This window comes from Peromyscus eremicus, chromosome 7 (assembly GCF_949786415.1).
Source record: "Peromyscus eremicus chromosome 7, PerEre_H2_v1, whole genome shotgun sequence".
Taxonomy (NCBI): Eukaryota; Metazoa; Chordata; class Mammalia; order Rodentia; family Cricetidae; genus Peromyscus; species Peromyscus eremicus.
The window spans coordinates 61,698,017-61,721,959 of record NC_081422.1 but is presented as its reverse complement, the minus strand read 5'-3'; positions in this window follow the sequence as shown (position 1 = coordinate 61,721,959).

Here is a 23,943-nt window from a genome sequence, read left to right as displayed (position 1 = left end):
ATTCCCTATGCTTATCTGCCTCCCAAGGAGCTCTTGGACCTGAGAAGTTTAGTATGCGAGGGAAGGAAAGAGTCCTGGTAGCTACAGATCAGGCTGTGAAAAAAGGGTCTTCTCTCTCTCTCTCTCTCTCTCTCTCTCTCTCTCTCTCTCTCTCTCTCTCTCTTTCTGTGTGTGTGTGTGTGTGTGTGTGTGTGTCTGTGTATCCCCTACTTCTTCTATTCTTAAAAGATATTTAAAAAAAAAAGATACTTATTTTTGTTTTTCTATTATTTTATGTATATACGTGTCTGAGTGTATGCGGGTCCACAGAGGATGGAAAAAAGGCGTCGGTTCCCCTGGAGTTGGAGTTCAAGACAGTTTCAAGCCACCATGTGGGAATCCAATGCAAGCTCTCTGCAAGAGCAGCCAGCTCTCTTACCCACTTAACCATCTCTCCAGGCCCTCTCTGATTTTGGAAGACAGGGTCTCGACATACAGCCCAGGTTTCCCTCTAACTCATGGTGACTCTCCTGCCTAAGCCTCCCAAATACCGGGAGGGTATTACAAGTGTGCCCCACACACAGAAGTGTGGAGAAGAAGCTTCTCCACTTCTTCCCCCACTCGCCTCCTCTGAGGGAGTTTGGGAAGGCCCAGCATAGAGATGTCAGAGCAGCCCGAAGCAGGAGAAGTGGTGCATGGCCAATAGACCTCATGAAATCCCGGTGGCCTTTCAGATTCGGAGCATTTTTAAATCCTCTGGCAGGCAGGAGTTGAAACCAGAGATGAGTGAATCACCCTGCTCTCCTGTAAAATAGATGAGGAGGCTGAGCTCTGGGCGAGCCACAGTCAGTCAGTCATTTGCTTGGACACGGTGGCCACAGCTGCACGGAGTGATAGCCCTGGTAAATGAATCACCTGCTGGCAGCCTCACCTTGGAATATTTATAAGGAAACAGGCAGAGGAGGAGGCCTGCTTTGTCATGGGGATCTAAAGTCTGATTCTTGGCTCTCTATGGGAAGAAAGGGGGGTACTTGGGGGACTGATTCTATCAGGGAGAGAAATGGGTACAAAACTGCATTTCATTCTCTACAATGACCAGTCCGTCCTCCTGTCTGTCTGTGAGATCCTCTCTCTACAAGAGAATAAAGCTAGGAGAACCCGGCTGCTCTTCCTGCCTACCCTCCAAGCTTTGGCAAGGAAGGGCATGAGGCCCTCAGATGCTGGGGGTAGTCCAGAAGCTCTCAAATTCTGCCAAGGCTGACCTACACTGTGGCCACAGGAACACGGGGCTGAGCCCCCTTCTCTCGTTGTAATGCTGATGAGGCACTCTGGGTGAAAGGGGATCTACCCTGGAGAAGAGCCCCAGCTGGGCTTGGAGAAGCATCCGTGTACATCCAGCTGAGCAGAGGGCAGGTGAGTGAGCCCAATGTGACTTTGGTAGGTGGGCTGTGCCTGAGCACCGGCCTCACCTCCACGACTCTGTTGTCTCACCCGTTCGGTTCCCTGCCCTAAGGAGAGCTTCAGAGAAGCCCATACAAGGGGTGTCACAGTGTCATGCAGGAAACACTCAGCAAGGCATTGGGACCACCTGGCCATGTGGCCTTGGGTACTTGATTTCGATGTCTAAGACCTCAGCAGCACCAGTTCAGTCAGAATCCTCTTGTGAGTCACATTTTTTTTTTAACCTATGTGCATCACTGTCCGTCATAGGCGATGTGGGAGGGGGAAGGATAAGGTGAGGTTTCCTGCCTCCCAGACATCAGAGGTGCAAAAGGCTGTGGGCCCAGGAGATGAAGAAAATAAGCATGAAAGGGGGGTAACAGAAGTTCCGGGAGCTGATGAGAAAGCTCAGCATCCAGCCCAGGGCTATGGGACTGCAATGAGAGACAGCATTTGAGCTGACTGCTGAAGACTGAACTGAAAGAAGAGAGCTAGACCAAAGAGGATGATGGCCTTCCTGCACAAGGGACCGTGGCAGAGAAGGCCTGGGGTGAGGGAGAAAGTTTAGGAGATGCTGATGGCACAGGACATGGGTCTAGGGCTGTAGGCAGAAGTGAACTGTAAAGGTCCTGAGGCCACTCACAGTCAAAGAGTTGGAGCCTGTGTCTAGACGGTCCTTTTGAAATGTAGTTCAGAGCACACCGTTCCTCTGCTCAGCACTTTGCAGAGAGTACCATTTCCCTAGCACTCAAAGCCAAGTCAGGCCAACGCTGGCTTCCAAGCACTGCTCCTCATGCCCCATTGCACACTCACAAATTGCTCCCCATCCCTCAAACAAGCCAGGCGGCTTCTGCCCCAGGACCTCTGCACTGCCTATTCCCTCTACCCTGAATGCTCTTTTCTCCAGTACCTACAGATCTTCCTTTTTTACTCTTTTAAAGTCTTGCTAAGCTAGGCAGTGGTGGCACATGCTTTTAATCCCAGCACTCAGGAGGCAGAGCCAGGTGGATCTCTGTGAGTGTGAGGCCAGCCTGGGCTACCAAGTGAGTTCCAGGACAGGATCCAAAACTACACAGTGAAACCCTGTTGCGAAAAACCAATAATAATAATAATAATAATAATAATAATAATAATAATAATAATAATAATAAAGTCTTGCTAAAATGTTATGTCTTGATGAGGTTGGCCTGATCATCCTTTCCAAAATTGCCAGCAAAATGGCTCAGTGGGTAAAGCTGATTACCTCCAAGCCTGATGACCTATGGTACCCAAACCCATATGGAAGAAGGAAAGAACCACACTGATTTCCACAAATCAATCTCTGACCTTCACATGCATACTCTGGCACGTATGCACATGCAAGAGCATACACACACACACACACACACACACACACACACACACACACACTACCCCCTCTTCCCAGATGTCTATACGAATTTAGTATCAACAAATCAATAAATCAATAAATGTGATGGCTCAAGCCGGGGAAGAATCGGCAGTTAAAGCACCTGCTGGGCAAACAAGAGGACTGGAGTTGGATCCCTGAAACCCACACACGTGCCAGGTGGGCATGGCATCCCTCCTGTCATTCCAGCCTAGAGAGACTTCTTACCTCTACCGAATCCTCAGTCTAAAAGGGCCGAGCTCCTGCCTCCACCCCACCTAATCACTTCCTCTCTCTGCCCAGTCATATCATTTTCTGTTTCCTCCTCCCAAGTGCTGGAATTAAAGGTATGTGCCACCACTGCCTGGCCTCTAATGGCTAGCTCCACAATCTGATCTCCAGCAAAGATTTATTTGTTAGAGCACAAACAAAATATCACATTTCCCCTTTTGGGTCTAAAATTAAAAAAAAGAAGGTTATAACTAAAATAAGAGAAACTATATATAATAAGTACAATAACTATATACAATATATACAAGCAATAATTACATCAACAATGTCTGGTCCATTAACAATTGACAAATTCAGAGAAAATACTTCATATGGGATAATGCTCTTGTACACTGTAAAGGTTTGTCACTCAAATTGGTTTAATAAAACACTGCTTGGCCAGTAGCTGGGCAGGAAGTATAAAGCAGAGCAACCAGACTATGAGAATTCTAGGAAGAGAAAGGGCAGAGTCAGGAGTTGCCAGCCAGATGCAGAGGAAGCAAGATGAGAACGCTGCACTGAGAAAAGTTAGCCACATGGCTAAACATAGATAAGAATTATGGGTTAATGTAAGTGTATGAGCTAGTTAGTAATAAGCCTGAGCTACCAGCTGAGCATTTGTAAGTAATATTAAGCCTCCAAGTCAATTATTTGGGAAGCGGCTGCTGGGTATTTGGGAACAGGCAGGCAGGAGAGAAACATTCTACCTACACAAGCTAAATTCCCAGCACCCATGTAGTGGCTCACAACCCTCTGTAATTACAGTTCCTGAAGGATCTGACGCCCTCTTCTGGCCTCCACAGGCACTGCATGCACATGATACATATAGGCAAAACACTCATACATATAGAGAAGAAAACAGGATAATTGCAATGGTGCAAATGATTAACTCCAAAGAGGACCCTTTGGAAATAGGAACACTAGTTAGAGCCATCAAGGTGAGAGATGTTTAGTGAACAAAGATGGGTTGAAAGAGAGAAAATAGTTCCACACCTCTGTAGGACTTTAGGTGGAACATGTATGTGTTAGGAGGAGCCAGGGGTGGTTCTAGGCTTCTACTTTGGATGCTATGGGAGAGCAGGTGCTACACTCTGGAAAACAGGACATAGTCCATATGTATAGCAGGGAGCTATGATTTTTCTTAAGACATCGTGTGTGTGTGTGTGTGTGTGTGTGTGTGTGTGTGTGTGTACTCAACAATGCCCAGTGATCACAAAGCTACAAGGCCATGCAATATGCTGTGGCCAGCCCATGATGCCTGTGATAGGAGCAAAGGGACCACCAGGGACAGGCAGTGGGAGAGAAAAACCCCAGAAGTGGATGCAGGTAGCCTGGGAGAGTCCGGGGCTGTGGAAGCTGGAGGAAGAGATGCTCAGAGAAGGAGATGCTAGCCAAGTCATCCAGAAAAACAAATCAAGACAGAAAGGAGAGAGGCTGAATAACAAGATGCATCTGGTGGACTCCCCAGTGGATGGGACTCAGCAACAGTGCCCCCAAGTGGTGCACAGCCTCAGAGGCAGCTAGGCCTTGGCAGGTGGGTTTCCCTGCCTCCCTTCTCACCTGAGTGAGGCAGCAGGGAGGACAGGGTTCTCCTGACGGCTGCTATTGAGGGCTTTCCTTGCAGAATAAGACTGCTTTTGCCCACCGGGCCACCCTTGTCTTCAGCATTTTGTAGCGTGCCCACCTTCTCCCCAAAGGCCCAACTGCAGTTTCCCGTGACTCCGACCCTCAGACCACTATAGCTTAACTGTCTTGCACCCCTGGTATTGCATACTGTGTGTTCAGCAACCGGGTTTAGGTATTATCCTAGTGTGATTCTCTGCTGCTGTGATTAAAAACACTGACCAAAAGCAGCTTTGGGAAGAAAGGGTTTATTTGGCTTACACATCCCAGTCATTGAGGAAGTCAAGGCAGGAACCATGGAGGACCACTGCTTACTGGCCTGCTCTCCATGGCTTGCTCAGCCTGCTTTCCTATACACCCTGGAACCTGCATGACATGGGTTCACACCACCCACAGTGGGCTATCACACATCAATCACTAATCAAGAAAATGCCCCACAGACATGCCAATCTGATGGAGGCAATTCCCCAGTTGAGATTCCGTCTCCCCAGATTTGTGTAAAGTTAACAAAACTAACCACCACAGGTATGCCACACATTTTGTTTTCTATTCATCTGATTATTGTTAGTTCCTTTCAAATACTAAAGCTATCAAAACTTCAAAGGGAAGAGAGTATTTGAACCTTCCTACAGTGTCTCGCCATGAAATAGAAAACCTGTCTCTTCCTCTGGGTCGATACAGACTCCTGTCAGAGAGCCACGCTGGTACCACCCCAGCTCAGAAGCTGCCCCTAAGCTGGGTGCTCTTGTGCAGCAGCCCTGGATACACAGAGGAGTGTAGCAGGGACTCACACACTCATAAACTGATTGGCAAGTGTGTACACGAGCAGCTGACTAACAAAAATGGGCCGTGGGAAATGCTCCAACACAAGTGTAGATGAGACCTCGGGCGTGGTCCCCTGGCTGGGAGCCCCAGTCTACATCTTTCTAAAGACCCCCCAGCTCTGTGGGCATTTTAAAACCTGCAAAGCCAACTCTGCCCACCTGTCCACTTCCTCCAAAGCCCTTCCCCCTCACCGCTCCTCTGTAATGCCCAGAGGTCCCTTGTCTTCCTCTTTTCCCTCTCCCTGCAGAATGTTGCTCTAATGACTACTGCTGCCTGCTCCTGTTGGACTCCCCAGCCCACTGAACCAGCACTGGACACTTCTCCAGATACCCGGCTCATAGACCCAGGTCCCTGCGTGATAACTCCAGATTTCACCAGCCCGTGAGCAATCCATCCTCACTCCTCTGACTCTCCAACTACATCCCCCTAGGCCACTGGGACACCCAGCCAGGGACTCCTCCAGACTTCCCTCTTACCCTCACCTCCCCAATTCATTCAATAAGTATTTCATGAATGACTGGTTAGTGCAGTGTGTGTGTGAACGGTCTGGATGGAGGCACTGACGGAGAGTAAGAAGGGTCATATCACCAAAGATAGTAAACAATAGGAAGGGGGGTTCATTTTATCTTACAGAATACAAGGCATAAGAAGACACATGCTCCTAAAAAAGTCACAAAGTGAATCACTCTGAAGACAGAGACAAGACCACCAGCCAGATGGTAGAATTGGTGAAGAAGAAAACATGACATTCTGAGAGACTGAATGTGGGGTTTAGTGGGAAAAGAGATAGAATGACTAAAGGGTGGAAGAATGGGGTGCCTACATCTGCTCAAATGAGTGCTGAGGGGTGGGGCAGGTGTGGGGGAGTCTTGGCATGAGGAGTGGGACGGGGATGTGAACTTTGACATATCCATCATACCCAGACCTTGCTAAATGGCACCCCCTGATTTCTGAGTACTCTTTCCTGTCCCTGGAGTAGCGCCCTCCCCTCTGCCAGCCACTCCATGCTCCCATCTTAACAGGAAGAGAAGAGCAGTGAGCAAGCCTGTGGAACATTCCTTCTCACTCCAGGAGCCCCTAGGGGACAGGATGGCTTCTGCTCCCACCTCAAGCAGTGCTCAGCTCTCAAGGGCTGGACCAAGAGGGACAGAGGAGAGGAAAGGGGCAAGAGAAGGCGGGGAGGAAAAGAAAAGGAAGGGGCTGGCAGGCAGGGAGGCAGTCTAAGGAGTCCAGTGAGTCTCTCAACCTCCCTGAGGTCTGTCCTCATCCTTGACCTAAGCCAGTGCCCATATCCTTAATGTCTGGCTGCCCTCACTCTGCCTCTTTCCCCAGCGTCCTATAGCACTGATAGGGACATTCCCTGGCCATCATGCAGGGTCAGAAGCTGCCACCAGCCCTCCGCATGAGGGAAGAATGCTGGCTTATTCAATTCAGTTCCTTGAAAACCTTCTCTGAGCCTGGGTGTGGTGGTCCACACCTTTAATCCCAGCACTTGGGAGGCAGAGGCAGGTGGATCTCTGAGTTCAAGGCCAGCGTAGTCTACAGAGTGAGTTCCAGGACAGCCAGGGTTACACAGAGAAACCCCGTCTCAAAAAAGAAAGAAAGGAAACGAGAGAGAAAGAAAAATAAAGGAAGGAAAGCAGGAAGGAAGGAAGGAAGGAAGGAAGGAAGGAAGGAAGGAAGGAAGGAAGGAAGGAAGGGAGGGAGGGAGGGAGGGAGGGAGGGGTGGAGGGAAGAGAGGAGGGAGGGAAGAAGAAAACCTCCTCTGACCACTGCCAGAATAATGTCTTGGAAACCAGTCTAGGATCCTTCAACTCCAGTCTGTCTCCAGCTATCCACTAGATTTCTGTTCCTCACTGCTGCACGGAGAGATGATTGAATTTCAGTTCATGCATTAACTATGCCCAGGAGAGGGCTGAGGAAGCATTATTACCTACCCCTGCACCTGTGCCTGGTTCCTCCATCACAGGCCATCTGGACTGACACCTTGATTGATTGCTCAGGGTTTCATCCCTGCAATGTCCCCTGGAAGAAGGGGAAGGGACACCACGCCAGCACTTTCAGCCAGGCTGTCACTCTGTGAACAGATACTGCTGAGGACCTCATCTGCCAACCTCCAAACCACACAGAAGCATCTTTGGCAAAAAAGAGTCAGAATTCAGCAGTTTTGATAAACCCTGGGAGAAGCGTGGGCCTGGGCTGTTTCCAAGGCTGGAAAACACCCACATCCCCCTGGAGGATAGCACAGCTGCAGAATGAAGCACTGGGGGTTAGCAGAAGGACCAGCTCTGCTGGGCAAGAGCAGAGGACCTCAGGAGGGAAGCCTCCTTTTCCCAAGGTCAGCAGGGAATGGAGCAAGAAGCCACAATACTCAAAGCCTTCAAAGGAAGAACATAGTTTATGAAGTTGATTTTGGTTCAGGTGCCCAGGGCAATGGCCCTCCTAACTTGAGGGGAATGAGAAGAGCGTGGCTAGTACTGTCCAGTTCCCGTTATTTCATGGGCATTACCTAGCTGCTTCATGTGTACTGCCCCATGGACTTCAGTACGGCATCAGAAGGAGGTATTTCTGCTCTAGCTTGTAAGGTGAGATCGTGAACTCAAGAGTCACAGGGCTTGCCCATGGCAAACCCATCCCCCCTCTACCATGTGACATGTTCCCTCCAACACACTTCAGGAAAATGGGAACCCTGAACCTGGCTTGAAAGGGTTTTGACTTATGTTTAAACAAAAATCTGAACAAGAAACTTGAGCGTAAGTGTAGTTAATAGATTTGTTTGAATAACCCGTACTTACTTAAGGGCTCTGTAATACATCCATCAGAACAAAACAGTAAGTGTGCCTAAAAACACATATTATGTTGAATAAAACAGTACTAAATGAATTATCCAACCATCCACCCATCATCCATACATCCATTTTTCAGTACTGAGAATTGAACACAGGACCCCAGGCGTGGTAGACAAACATTGTATCACTGAGCTATATCCCCTATCTTTTTTCTATTCATCCATCCCAGATCCTGGGAGCTAGTTTTATAGAATAATTCCTGTAGAAGTGGGAGATGGGGGAAATGTCACATTTAAGGAATTAAATGGCCATATGGTCCATTATTTTCATTAAAAAGAATTTTGTATGGCTAGGGAGATGGTGGTCAGTACAGCCTTGCTGTACAAGCATGAGGGAGGGCCTGTGTATACTGTGGTGATACATTGTGTACCCTAATAAAATTTGTCTGAAGACCAGAGAACAGAACAAGCCACTAGATTAAACGTAGAGGCCAGACAGTGGTGGCACACACCTTTAATCCTAGCACTTGGAAGGCAGAGATCTGTCTGGATCTCTATGAGTTCAAAGCCACCCTGGACTACGTGAGATTGACTCAGTCTAGCAGAGAAACAGAGCCAGGCAGTGGTGACACATTCCAATTAATCTTAAATACATAGTGGTAAGTGTAAAAAAATGTAGGATCTTTGGGTGCATTTATGTAAACTTTAAGCTTGCAAACCATACTATGAATGGATTATTGGGTTAACATATACCAGTAAAATGATTAAGCATGGGTATGAAGTCTACACAAGTCAGAACAAGCATTCCCTCTGGGGAAAGAGAGGGGATTGGGAGTCAGGGGAGCACTGAGAAGGGGTGACAATTGTGTCTGATTCTGTTCATCTAAAGTTAATAGACAAAGGGTAACACCTATTATTCTTACACTTCTGTATATGTTTAAAACAGTTCATTGATAGCTACCAAGTGGTTAACAACCATTAAATATCACCTCCTTATTATTCCCGTGTGTGTAGTGTATGTGTGTGTTTCTGTGTGTGCAAGTTGGAGGTCAGAGGTCACTACTAGGTGTCTTCCTCGGTCTATTTGTCTGGTTGGTTTGGTTTTTTGAGACAAGGTTTCTCTGTGTATCCCTGACTGTCCTAGAACTCACTCTGTAGACCAGGCTGGCCTGGAAATCCCCCTGCCTTTGTCTCTGGAGTACTCACACTGCCTCTCCACCTAACTTTTTGAGACAGGGTCTCTCATCTGACCTGGAGGTCACCGTCGGCTGGACTGGATGACCACAGAGCTCTGGAGATCCTCCTGTCTCCACTCCCCAGCACTGGGGTTACAGGAGCGCACCACCACACCTGGCTTTTGTGTGGAGTCTGGGGATTTGAACTCAGGTCCACTGGCTTGGGTAGCAAGTACTTTAGCGACTGAGCCATCCCCCAACCCTCACCATAAGTATTCTTTATTCCCCCTGGCCATCCAAGGCCCCAGGGGACAGGGCTGATCTTGAGGGAGACACTCTTTGTGGACAACAGCTGTGTGACTTACATTGGAACTACCCATAAAGGAAGCCATCTAATACCCCCCAGTTAATGAAACATCCCAGTAGCTTAACTGAGATGAGATGTGCACCTGTCCCCTGGGTGGCATTTCACAGCCAAAGCTGAGGGCCTATTTCACAGCCTTGGTTCTCTTCTTCAAGACTCTGAGGCCTGAGGGACAAAGAGAAAACGGTCTCAGAGACCTTGTGCCCTTGGCCGGCTTTGTTTTGTGTGCTGGTTTGATTTTGTTCATAGCCTTCACTAAACTCACTGTGAAGACCAGGCTGGCTTTGGACTCCTGAGATCTGCTTGCCTCTGCCTCCCAACGCTGAAATTAAAGACATGCACCACCGACCTAACTGCTTTTTGGTTTTGAGGTAGAGCTTCATGTAGTCCAGGCTGGTCTTCAGTTCGACGTGTAGCTGAAGATGAACTGGATCTGGCTGGTAGCAAATGTCTAATCAGTACTCAGAGTGATACATACAAGTGTGTGCTTCAGATTCTCTTCCCCTACACAGTGCTGGGATGACAGGGGTGTGCCCCCACACCTGCTTTGGTTGGTTTGTGTGTTTGTTTTTAATAAGGTGCTGGGGGTTCAAACCCAGTGCTTCATGCATGCTAGGCAAGCACTCTGCTGGGCTTTCGATGTGTTTTGAACTATTACAACAGTTGTGGCTATTGAAGCTGTCGTACAGGACTATCTCTGAGTCGTGGTGCCGTCATCTCCACCAGTTCAGCTGTACTGGCTGGCAAAGGACAGTCCCAGCTGGATGTATTGACCTTCCTTCCTAGAAGGAGGGCTGGGGAGGGTCATAGAACCATCCCTTGAGAATCCAGCCACTCCTAACCAGCTCTGCCCTAATCGTATGTAGCCTCCGGGAGGGGCTAGAGAGTATACAGTCAGAAGGACTAGGGGAGGGGGCTCCATCTACCCATCCACGGAGAAGTCATCATCCATGCTGGACACAGACTGGAAGCAGTATGCCTGCTTATAAGGCCACCCACCCATTGCTTTGTAACAAACCCCCAATAAACTCCTCGGTTTCCCTGAGTGCACTTGGGTGGAATCATACCTTAGTTTGTCTTCAGACTTTACATTTTAGCAATAGAAATCATGTTCTTGAGCCTGCTCATATACTTCCGGGGTCATGCCAGATCTCAGCACAGCAGAGGAAGGTGATGTGACAATACTAAGCTGGAGGGTGGGGTAGGAGCACTGGAGGGTGACTGGAAGAAAGTCTCAAACAGATGGGCCAGAGGAGAGGATGTGAAGGCAGAATTGTGTGCCCCCTTCTGTAGGCTCATGGCCAGACATTTTGCCAACTGCATAGGGGCCCAGGGACATTCCACACTAATGAAAACCTCTCCCCGTCTCCCCCTCTTCTCATTTTATTAATTTTTTTTTAGGTTTGTGTACAAAGTAACGGGTTTCATCATAGCATGTTCATACTCTGCATGCACACATTTAAATTGTAAACACATATTAAATTTTTAAAATGCAACTCCCAGTTCCCAAATTAGAGAAGCCCAGGCAAGGAAACAACCCTAAATGTCTAATGAGAGGAAAAGGGCAGGGAAAGTTCTGGAACACAAGCCATTGTCTACAGGGACTTTTTGATCAGACACTACACATCACACATGTTCAGAAACCCCCAACCCTCAACATCTGAGTTCCATCCCTGTAACACACACACACACACACACACACACACACACACACACACACACACAAAGCTGTGCGCCCATTGATGATGAGGTGGGAAACTGAGACCAGAGATCCCTGGAGCTCACCTGGCTACAGCTTGCCTAACCTATTTGACAAAGGTTCCAGACCAATGAGAAACCCTGTCTCAAACAAAAAAAACGGAAGGTGCCTGAGGAACAACACCTGAGATCACACATACACACACACACACACACACACACACACACACACACACACACACACGCACGCGCGCGCGACTGAAGCAGCTCTTTGTTGGGCCCCTGGTTGTGACGTGCAACCCTGTGCTCAACTCAGGCCAGGGGACTGAACACAGCCCAGACAAAAGCAACTTAGGGGAGCAGGGGTTTGTTTTGGTCAAATTCAAGGGTACAGTCCATCTGGGCATAGAAGGCATGGCAACAGAAATCTTGAGGCAGCCAGTTGCATTAAATTCATAGTCAGGAAGCAGAGAGATGAGTGCTCAGCTCACATCCCCCATTTTATCCAGTCTGTGTCTCCTGCCCATGGAGTGGTACCACTCACAGTTAGGGTATGTCTTCCTACCTCACTGAACTCAACCTTTCCACTGTCTCACACACACGCCCAGAAGTTTGTCTCATGGGTGATTCTAGAAGCTGTCCAGCTAACAAGCAATATTAACCATCAAAAGAGTCTTGCGGACAAGCTACCTCTGACTAGAGAATTCTCAGCAGACTGGCCTCGGCGGAGTGTCCTACATGTCCACTTTTAGCTGGAGCCCATCCAAAGTCCGATACTGCCGGCCTTCTCTGCTAGTTCAAATACTGTCAGCCTCCCTGGGAGGGTGGTCCCTCTGGGACCTCTGTAGCTATCACCATCAGCTAAAGCCAGGTCCCTGCCTTGCTCTGACTTTCCTATCAGGGCCTCCCTCTTGAGTTGGTGTTGGGAGGAAGTGGTGAGTGGACACTGGACACTGTGGGAATGGTGTCTGTAATATGGCCTAGCTAGCATGGCCATCCAGATGTATGCAATTTTGACTTTGATGTGAGCAAAATTACATAGAATTTTTTTTTTGAAAGAGCCTATGATTTGGTCTGAAAACCTGCCAAACAGTCTTTCTAAATAGAAAATCTGAGCCATCCAAATCCTTGCCACCACTGGCTGGCAAAGGCCCACATGCTTGACTCTTGCTGAACACCCAATTTCATCTGCCTGTAGCTCAAACTGTTCCTCCCCCTCCCAACTTGTTGGAGCCCTTCCCATACCTTGCTTACTCTGCCAGGATGTCCTTGTGCTCGGGCACACACACACACACACACACACACACCTGTATCCAGTCTAACTGCCCCTGTCTTATTTACACACCCCATGTCACACTCCAGGAGCACTGGGTGTCCTGCTGCCCTTGCTGCTGTGGTCTCTGGCTCCTCTGATTACTACATGTTTAGTTAAATCACTGAGCAGTGGCTTTCCCACATCTGCCCGGTAGACTGATAAGCCCTGGAGGTGGGGACCGGAGCTGTGGACCACTCCTGCTGTCACAGGGCTGGACCTGAGCCAGCGCCTGAAGAACACTCAAGCACACTTGTTAAATGAAGAATGAGTCATTCAACGTCTGTGGGGTTGGTTTGTCAAGGCGTCATATCACGAAGACTGGTCTTTAAACTTGCTATGTATCCAAGGCTGGCTTTAAACTCCTGATTCTCCTTACCTCCGCCTCTGGCTCCTGCATGTTGAGATTTCAGGCACGCACCACCATACCTGACTTTATATGACACTGGAGGTTGAACCCAGGGCTTCAAACTTGCCAGGCAAGCACTCTACCAATTGAACAATACACTCATTGTGACTCTCTCTCTCTCTCTCCATCTGTGTGTGTGTGTGTGTGTGTGTGTGTGTGTGTGTGTGTGTGTGAGAGAGAGAGAGAGAGAGAGAGAGAGAGAGAGAGAGAGAGAGAGAGAGATATGAAGTATGCAGTCACACAGTGCCCAGACAAGTATCTAAGAATGGCACATCTCCATACCAAAGGAAGTCAGCATTTGGATAAACACTGACGCTTATGTAATTTAGAGTCTGTTTTTACAGAAGAGAAAGAAAAATACATCTATAAAGTTTCCAAAAGCCAACAACACAGAAGCACAAATCCAGGCAACTCTTGGGACGTAAGCAAAGGCATTCTTTCATGTGAGCACCATGGATCTGTCCTCACCCCTTCATATGAGGGGTCTCAAAGCATGTCAGCTGCTGAGATGGCAGGGAGTGGCTGAACCAGGCAGAGGGCTTTTTCCCCCAGAAAACTCTTTCTCTTCATCCCTCCCTTTCCTGTTGAGATGTGAGAGCAGAAGGAACAAAGGACAGGAACACACAATTACAGGAGCCTGAACGGCTCTCCTGGCCTCACCTACCTATCTAGTCTCTGCTGCCTTAAATCTTACTGTAGAAGCGTTGGGGCCTTGCACAGCGCTCTAAACGGCTAAAGAAGTCTTTGTTCTTCCAGAGGACCTGGGTTTGGTTTCCAGCACCCAGTGGTAGCTCACAAGCATCTGTAACTCCAGTTCCAGGGGATCTCTGCCTCCCTCTTCTGGTCTCTGTAAGCACTACATGCATGTGTTGTACAGACATATAGACAAAACACCCAAACACATAAGTAAAAACAAGTCTTAAAATAGTTTTAAAAGTGGCCTGAGGTTCTTGCTGCCCAAGAGTAGGAAGGCACTCACCCCCGCTCTAACCCTGCCTGAGATGAGAGCCAGGATTTGAAGGGAAGGAGGGGGGGGGATATTAATCTAAGGACCTCCCCTAGCCTCACAACTCACCTCAAACACTCAGGCTTCCATGCCACCCAAACGGTCCCTGCAGGTTCCTAGACATTTCCCTGCCTCAGATGTGATGCCTTTGCCCACACCTTCCAGAATAGCAAGGCCTCCCTTTCCACATGCTTGAAGGTTTAGCACTCCCTGCCTTCTGCTATGGTTCCCCAGTTTACTCTCATCTCTTCCCCTAGACCTTAGCTCTAGAACCTGGAGTCGTGGGCTTTGGATCCACTCATCTTCGTCTCTTCGTTAGCACCAGGTACGGTGTCTTATTGAAGATGCTGCTTACTTCTTGTTGAATAGATGAATGAGTGAATGAATGGGGTTTGATGGAAGGACAAAATATCTAGCAAGGTGGAGGTTGGAGGCAACAGAATTGTTTTCTCCACATATGAAATGAAAGAGAGTTTTGGAGAGTCCCAAGTCTATAAAGCTGGTGTCTAGGGGGTGAAATAAGAGACAAACTGGACAGAAAGTGCTAAGAAATTCAAGCATGTGGGAAATGAAACCTTGCAATAGGCAAGTTGATGTGCAGGGTGTAGAATGGCTGGTAAACACAGCAGAAATCTGGGTTAGTAGAAACGGCCAGGGGACTTCCTTAGACAAGAGTTTAATAAATGCACTTGTGGTTTGGAGGGGGTGTGCAATAGAGTCCTCTATCATTGTCATCCTCAATCCTTAGCTAAGTCGGCAGCACCCTCAGGGACCACGTTCTAAGAAAAACAGCCATGTGGTACATGTGTAGTGAAGCCAGAGATGGGTCGGGGAATACATCTGCCCACAGAGCTCCTTCTGCAGAACTGGATCTCACACTCTTGGAAAAGAGGAAACACTCAAGTCACCACTCACCTGGAATCCATGGGAACATCACTGCCACATCAGGTAAGGTGGTGTATGCCTATAACCCCAGCAAAACTGAAGCCGGGCTAAGCTACATCAAAAAGTAAAATAAAATTACACGTAATATATTAATTATCAGTAAAACGTTACAGAGATGTAATGGCTTTTACTGTCAAAAACAAACGGCCACTTTTAATGACCATCTCAGAGAATGGTCTGAGTCCTTGGAGGCTCTTTCGATTTATGGGCCGTGTTTCCCAGGGACCTTTTCAATCCCATATCACCGGATAGGGTCCAGGGTAACATCTGGAAGTTTCTAGCTCTTTTCTCCATCCTGCAAACTGACCTAGTGGGAATGGGCAGGAAACTAGGCCATAAAAAAGACTTAGTTGCAACCCCAGTTCACAAGTTTGTGTGGAAATTCCACTCTGTCTGCTTGGGCTGCTGTGCAGGGGGGCAAACTCATCCCTACTCCCACCCTCGGAACCTGTGCATCTTGTCTCTCTTGGGCACTGTTCAGGTCTGGTTCATTTGAACATCTCTAATTTCCTCTGTGGCCTTTATTTGGGGATAGAGCAGGGGATGCCGATCTGGATGTGTGGAGGTTATAGAAATAGATGGGCAGGCAGCTGGCTTAGATAACAAAGAACAAAGTTTCTGAGGACAGAACAGACAGAGCTAATTATAGTGCTATAAAACTCCATCACCCCATAAAGTTTAACAGTCCCTCAAAGTACAGCAGAGCGGTGCAGGCCAGACAGCGATAGCCCAAGAGATAACTAGGTCCCTTTCCCACATTCAAGCTCAGAGCAGAGATGAGGTCTGTGCTCCCCGTGATGGCCTGGAGTCAATAAGAAAAGGCTATGTTGGATTGTGTTGGTTGCTAAGTATTGTGCAAGTCTCTGGGGCTTAGTGTGGCCATTACTATATTAATCAGTACAGCTGTGACTACCCAATCAGCCCCTCAGAAGATCAGGCCTGTTGAGAGTCCCTCACAGAAAGAGGGAAGCGGGGAGGGTCATGAGACCCTCAACTAAAATTCTAGCCGCTCCTGCCTGTGCCCACCCAGCTATATGCAATTCTGACATATCCCTCTGCGAGTGTCCTCGGGAAGGTACTAGGCACAAAGGAGGTCAAGGGTAGCTGGAGGGGAAGTCTCAGCTATGCAGTTTTGAGGAACTGTCACCAGTGCCAGGGTGGAACACAGCTGTGATGCAGATGTTGTAGGTTCCCCAGGTCCCTTTAAGTTACCTCAGATAAACCTTTCTTTGATATGTGCTTGTTGCCCTGTCTGGAGTGACTGGATGTGTGCTCACATCTCCCCGAGAAAAATTAACACTAAGGATGCCATACGCAAGGCATTTTAAATAATTACAAATGATATCAAGGTAAATCAGTGAGCTCACACAGGCCTGGGTTCAAATCTAGCCCCTGCTTATTAAGACCAGTGGCATACACAGTCTATAGAGCTCTGAGTCTGAGCTCCCTTAACTGCCCACTAGGAACAGAAAGAGCTCACTCCCAGAATTGCTGAGCACACAGTGTAGGGCTGGAGGGATGGCTCAGCCGTTAAAGGCTAGGCTCACAACCAAAAGTATAAGAACACAATGTAGGGCTGGGAGATACCTCGGTGGGTAAAGAGCTTTCCATGCGAACATGAGGACTTGAGTTCAAATCCTCAGAACCTATGGGGGGTGGGGGGAGAGACAGAGAGAGAAACTAGAGAGAGAGAGAGAGAGAGACGGGGGGGGGGGGGGGGGGTCCGTCTACCCACCAACCCCACAGCTCCCCAGAGTTTTCTTGAGTGTGAGCAGCAGGAAATATTAGATAGAAGGATTTATTGCGGAGAATCTTGCGGAGATAAACAGATAGAAAATAAAGGAGAGCCTCAAGAGGGCCTGGAACCTATTCCAACGGCCCCGACTGTCTCTGCCCCAGGGTTTTTATAGAGACACCAAGGGGTGGAGCAAAAGACCTCCTCCCCCAGCACAGCCAAGTGCAGACCATCCCAGACACCTGCACTCAGGCCCGTGTCCTAATCATCCTCTATGCGGACCTGCTGGGTAAAGCCACGAGGAACCCGAGAACGGGCTCCCACAGGGAGGGAGAGGGAGGGAGAGAGAAAGGGAAAGACAGAGAGAGGGGGGGGGAGACAGAAGCAGAGAGAGAGATAGAGAGAGAGAAAGAGAGAGACAGAGAGAGAAGCTGGACACAGTGGTACACACTTCTGATCACAGCCCTAGGTTGGTAGACATATGCAGATATCTCATTAACCAGGTACCTTAACCTACTTGGTGAGTTCTGGGCCAGATGAGAGACGCTGTCTAAAAAGAAAAAAAAAATGTGAATGGTCCCTAAAGAACAAAAGAAGTTGACCCCTGGCCTCCACACATACATGCACATGGGCACATGGGCACACACAATAACTGACTGAAGCCAGCACATGCATGGCCCTCAAAAGCCTGGATGTGAACCAACAAGGAAATGTACTGCTCTAAAGCCTGGAGCCCCTGCCACAGTATGGGCTACAAAGCACTGAAAATATCTCACTGCTACCAGAGCACTGGGGCTCCCACCACCATGATTTTCTGCTGCCTGCAGGCTCCCAGTACACAGATCACCTCCTTAGTGAGGACGTCCCTCACCATCAGCACCCCCAGGAAGATTCCATCATCCCCCTCCACACTCCCCAAACTTCTGCTTGTCAGGTATGTTTGCCAACTGAGACAATCTTATAAAGGGAAAAGGGTTATTTGGGCTCACAGCCCATGACCAGTTGGTTCTATTGCTCTGCGTTATAGCAAAAAAATGCATAGGAAGCTTCTTGTGGAGCAAAAGCCACAGAGCTAGAAGAGGAAGAGGTTCCTGGGGTCCCACAGGAACACAGCCTCAGTGGCCTCAGAACCTCCCATGAGGCCCCACTTCTCAGTTTCTACAACCTTAAAAGCATCACCCTGGGGGACCAAGCCTTGGGGCCTTTGGAGGATGCTAAGGATCCAAGCCATAGCATCCTGTTTTCTTGTCCTTGTGGAGCCAGGATTGGATGACAGCTCAGCATATGCCCCGATACTCAGGCAGACCAGGCTCAACTCCATCGTTTGCGTGTGTTCCTCCTTTTCTGTAAAGGAGAATAATAAAATACCTAAAAGGATGAATTACAACTTTTTAAACACAGTATTTACAGACACCAAATGTTAATTATTTGCATGTAATATTTGCATGTGTGTATTTTAGGTGTAAAGTATGCATGTATCTGTAGCCTATGATGTCATGCAAACAGAACAGGTAAATGTCTTGAGTGCAGGGGCTAGAGAGATGGCTCAGAGGTTTATACTGTCCTTGCAGAGGATCCCAGGTTGATTTCCAGCTACCCATTGGGTAGTTCACAACCAACTGTAACTCCAGCTCCAAGGATATGACACCTTCTTCTGGGCCCCCAAGAGCATTGTACTCGGGTTCATATACCCATAGATAGACAGACACTCACATAATTTTTAAAAATCTTTAAAAATGTGTTGTGAATGAACATAGATGTGTTTGTAGAAATGTTCCGAGTAGTTCAATGAATCACAAGCATCTTCTGAAGAGGCTATGCCTGTTACCTTCAGGGACCCTGGAGGCAGGAGGAGCTGGAGGGTGGGGAATCAGCAGTGGACCCTGAAGCCCTTTCTTGGGTTACAAGAAACCCTGACTTGTGATGGCACAGGGAAAGAATTCAGGGAGGAATTCCCTCTGCTGTCCTCTCTAAACACACACTGCAGCAGGACTTGATCCCTCCTCTCTGCAGGAGAGCGCTCCTTCCTCTATTTTCTTTTCTCTCTCCTTTATAGGACCATAAATCACTAAGATGTAGCATGGCTTTAGAAGCCAAAGAGGGCTCTGGGGGATGAGAGTACTTGCCACCCAAGCCTGAGTGTGGATCCCCAGAGCCCATGTGAAAATGCTGCAGACAAGCCGGAGCAAGATGGCTCAGTGGTTAAGAGCACTGACTGACGTTCCAGAGGACCTGAATTCAATTCCCAGGCTATCCAGAGTCCGAACACACCAGGATATAAAATAAATTTTTAAAAAATGCTGAAGACAGCAGTTGCATCCATACTCCAGCACTTTCCCAGGGAAACAGGAGGGAAGGCAGGAGAAAGACCCGAAGCTCGCTGTCCGGCTAGCCTGAAGTGTGTGTGCAGCAAAGCAGCCGAAACGTGAGAGACCCTGCCTCAAAGCAAGGTGATCAGTGAGAACTGGCTCCAGAGTGCTGTGCTCTGACCTCCACATGAGCGCTGTGTCATGTATGTGCCCACACTCACACACACACACACAACACACAAAGCCAAAGGGGCATTATTTATGTTTTCATTTTTTATTTTATTAATCTGTTGGGGGGATGTTTGCAGGTCATAGGACAACCTCAGGTATTATTCCTCACCTTCACCTTGTTTGAGATAGGGTTTCTTGCTCCCTGCTTTATATACCAGGCTAATGAGCCCCAACCCAGGCTTCCAGGAGTGCTGGAATTACAGTTTTACATTCTCCTGGAGACATGAACTCAGGTCTTCAAACACTCATGGAAGGCATTTTATCCACTGAGCCCTTCTCCAGCACACATTTTCTCTGCAGATCCTCACGTCAGGAAACTCATGTTGTTCAGATGACTGGTCTGAACCACACTCTTGTGCACACAGGCCACACTAACTAGATTTAGTAAGCTGTGCAAAAAAAGGTGTGGCCGGGCGGTGGTGGTGGTGGTGGTGGTGGTGGTGGTGGTGGTGGTGGTGGTGCACGCCTTTAATCCCAGCACTCGGGAGGCAGAGCCAGGCGGATCTCTGTGAGTTCGAGGCCAGCCTGGGCTACCAAGTGAGTTCCAGGAAAGGCGCAAAGGTACACAGAGAAACCCTGTCTCGAAAAACCAAAAAAAAAAAAAAAAAAAAAAAAAGGTGTGAAAGTGGGAAGGAGTTGTGCTTGGAGGGTCCAGGTGGAGTGGGGGAAGAGGAATTGGGGTGGATATGATCAAGATACTCTGTATATATGTATGAAAATATCAAAGAATATGTTTAAGATATTCTATTTTTTTCTTCTAACTTCCCAAAGTTACAAGGTAAAAAGCTTAATCTATATAAGTTTGAATGTTTTGTATTAAGATTTATTTTATTTCGCCAGGTGGTGGTGGCGGCGGCGGCGGCGGCGGCGGCGGCGGCGGCAGCGGCGGCGGCGGCAGCGGCGCATGCCTTTAATCCCAGCACTCGGGAGGCAGAGGCAGGCAGATCTCTGTGAGTTCGAGCCCAGCCTGGGCTACAGAGTGCATTCCAGGAAAGGCGTAAAGCTACACAGAGAAACCCTGTCTCGAAAAAAACCAAATAAATAAATAAATAAATAAATAGAATAAAAGCTGTAGATCATTGTTCCTAAAACATTATCACTAGAATTTATTTGAATTAGGCAAAATGTGCCCTGAATCATGTGATTAATCAAAGTAGGTTGATTGAGTGTTGCAAGCTAAAGGTTTATGTGGCTTTAGTTCTCCCTAGGATGTACATGACTGATAGCAGATCATTTATATAAAGAGGATTTGGGCTAGGGATGCAGTTCAGTGGGTAAGGTGCTTGCCAAGCATGCACAAAGCCTTGGGCTTGATCCTCAGCGCCATGTAAACCAAATATAGTGACATGTGCCTGCAATCTTAGCACTTGGGAGGTGGAGGCAGGAGGATCAGAAGTTCATGGTCATCTTTGGTTTCATAGGGAATTTATGGCCAGTCTGATACACATGAGTGTTCATCAAAAAGAAAGGGAGGGGATGGGGAAGGAAGGAAGGAAGGAAGGAAGGAAGGAAGGAAGGAAGGAAGGAAGGAAGGAAGGAAGGAAGGAAAGACATTGTTATAGAGCAGAGGGAGTAAGCAGAGGGCATCCGTGAGTTCAAACTGTGACCCACAGAGTAGCATCTGCGAGCATCAGAAGGCCCCTTTCTCCATCTCACCCCCAGCCTTCAAGCTGATCTGGACACAGCTGTGCTGTGTTGTGTTTTCCTTTCCAAGACCAGCTGCCTCGGTCACTTATAAACTGAGGGGTGAAGGCTAGCATCGTGAGGTGTCTAATTTCAGAAACACACGTTCTTGCTAGGAGTAGTTCAGCAGCAGGTGGCCCAGTGTCCCCAGACTACCCAAATCCGGGACAAGTGGCCCTGTCAATCCTCAGCCATCCATCTCCCTGGGCTTATCTGCAAGTCATCATGGAGGCTGAAGAGCTGTAGTGGCCATGGCCACCCAGTGTGCACAGGATCTCACACTTCCACCCACCCAGCAGTCCCTCGGCTATATCTCCTGTCCCCTGTCACCAAGTCTTCATGATGAGCTCAAAATCAGCCAGGGGATGAACCAGGAATGGTTTGGCCCAGCTTGGCAATTGGCTTTCTGGCCCTGCAGTGGCTAACATGTGGAGGTGGAAAAAACTGGTTTGCTTCTTTGTGGAAATGATGGTAACAGCCAGGGCCAGGCACAAATCCACAGAGTGACTAGAAGATCAAGGTGCCTCCCTGCAGTGGATTGAGGGACACTTGGCTACGCCTGTTTGGGAAGCTAATGTCTCTCTCAGCTGCTAGCCACTGCCACTTGAGCCTTGCTACCCTGCATCGCTCACTCTGAAGAAGCCAGCATCATATGAAGACGTTTAAGAAGCCAAGTAGAGCCAGCCGATGGCTCAGTAGGTAAAGATGCTTCCTGGTGATGGCCTGAGTGAATTCCCTGAGACTCCATGATGGAAGCAGAGAACTGACTCCCCGAAGTTGTCCTCTGACCTCCACACATGTGCTGGGGTATGCCTGCTCCCTTCCACGGGCACACACACACACAATAAATAGATAAAAAGGTATTTAAAATGTTCTGTTTTGTTTTGTTTTTAAAGAAGCCCTGTAGAAAGACCTATATGGAGAGAAACTTGAGACCCCTGGCCAGCAGTCAGTGGGGACTTGCCATTCTTGGAGATGAATCTTTGTGAACTGGTGGCTGGAGCCACAGTAAGCACTGGACTATGGCTTCATGAGAGAAAGCCCTGGAAACTCCTGGTCACAAAATGAAACCAGAAGGACCTCACTGGCTAAGAATAGGTCTCACCAAAGACTCTCTACCTCTGCTCATGAGGCTCTTCTTCAAATGTTCTTGATGTCTTCAAATGTTCCCACCATGGTTGTTGACATTCTCCTACAGGTGCTCTCAAAGGGAGAGAAGTATTGAAGAAGATCCCAGATCTGTAGGCTCCAACTCCATGTGCCCAGAGTGTGGGAGATGCCTACCATCAGATGTGCCCTCTGTGACACACTTCCTCCATGTCCCTCTGCAGAACTCAAACAGGCTGAACCTTCCAAACGGTTGTCTTCACTGTGAGTAAGGTAAGAGGAGGCGGAGCACAGACTCATTAGTTATTCAACATTTGCTATGTACTCACAAATATTTAATGACTGGTGTGATGTCCCAGGTAGTATGCTAGCAAGGGGAAGCAGATGTGAAAGGCTAAACTCTCACCTTGGGGACTGATAAATCCTGGTGTCAAACTTATGGTCCAGCACCTACCTATCTCTGCCTTCAAAAAACTGTAGGTTGGAGCTGGGATGTGGCTCCATTGATAGAGTGATTGCCTAGCAGGCATGGAGCTCTGAGTTTGATCCCCAACACTGCATAAACTGGATGAGATGGTGCATACCTCTAGTCCCAGCACTCTGGAGGTAAAGGCAGAAGGATAAGAAGTTCACTATCACTCTTAGCTACGAAGCACATTGGATGTCAGCCTGGGCTACATGAGACCCTGTTTCAAAGAAAATTTGAAAAGCTAAGCCAACATAATTTACTGTCCCGTGTGAGCCAGGACTCCCACAAGCTAAAAGTTCATGGGAACAGGCATGATTAATTAGGAGTTGTCATGGAAATGGAATGTCATTAATTATGCTATGTGAAGCTGTTCAAGTTCACTTCCATCAGCATTACATCATGAAACTACAGCATCAGGAGAGCTCTGCACAAAAAGCTCACACTAAACCCTGTCTACACAGTGTTACCAATCTGCATGTGAAACAGGCCCTGCCCACAGCAGGATGTCTGAGCATGTGGCCCGGTATCTCAACCGAATGCACCATTGGTTGGTCCACAGCTTTTGAGATGCAGTTGCAACCAGACTGCTGTCTAAGGGGATGGGTGAAGCCACCTACAACCCCACAAAGTGTCTAAGATGTCAATAAGAGCTTATTGTTGCATAATAAACCTACCCCCAATGTACTAGCTTGTTATGTCTCATGATTTCTGTGGGTGAGGAATTCCAGAGCAGCTCCCCTACAGGCTCTGGTGCAGGGTCTGTCATTAAATCACAGTTGTGTCTGTGAGGGGCTGTGCCTGAATGCATCCTGGGGCTATGGTGTCTGCATCCACACCAGGATGGGCTCCTGAGAATGGCAAATCAGCATGATATCCAAATGCCTCAGTTTCTCTCTATGTGGGCCTTTCCACAGGGCTTCTTTTTAATGTATGTGTTTATGTATACACACGCTCATGTATGTGCCCATGCATGTGGAGTAGAGACCAGAGGATAACCTTGATTATTACCCCTTGGGTACTATCCATCTTGTTTTTGTTGTTGTTTTTCGAGACAGGGTTTCTCTGTGTAACTCTGGCTGTTCTGGAACTCACTCTATGGATCAGGCTGGCCTTGAACTCACAAAGATACACCTGCCTCGGCCTCATGAGTGCTGGAATTAAAGGTGTGCACCACCACCGCCTGGCCCA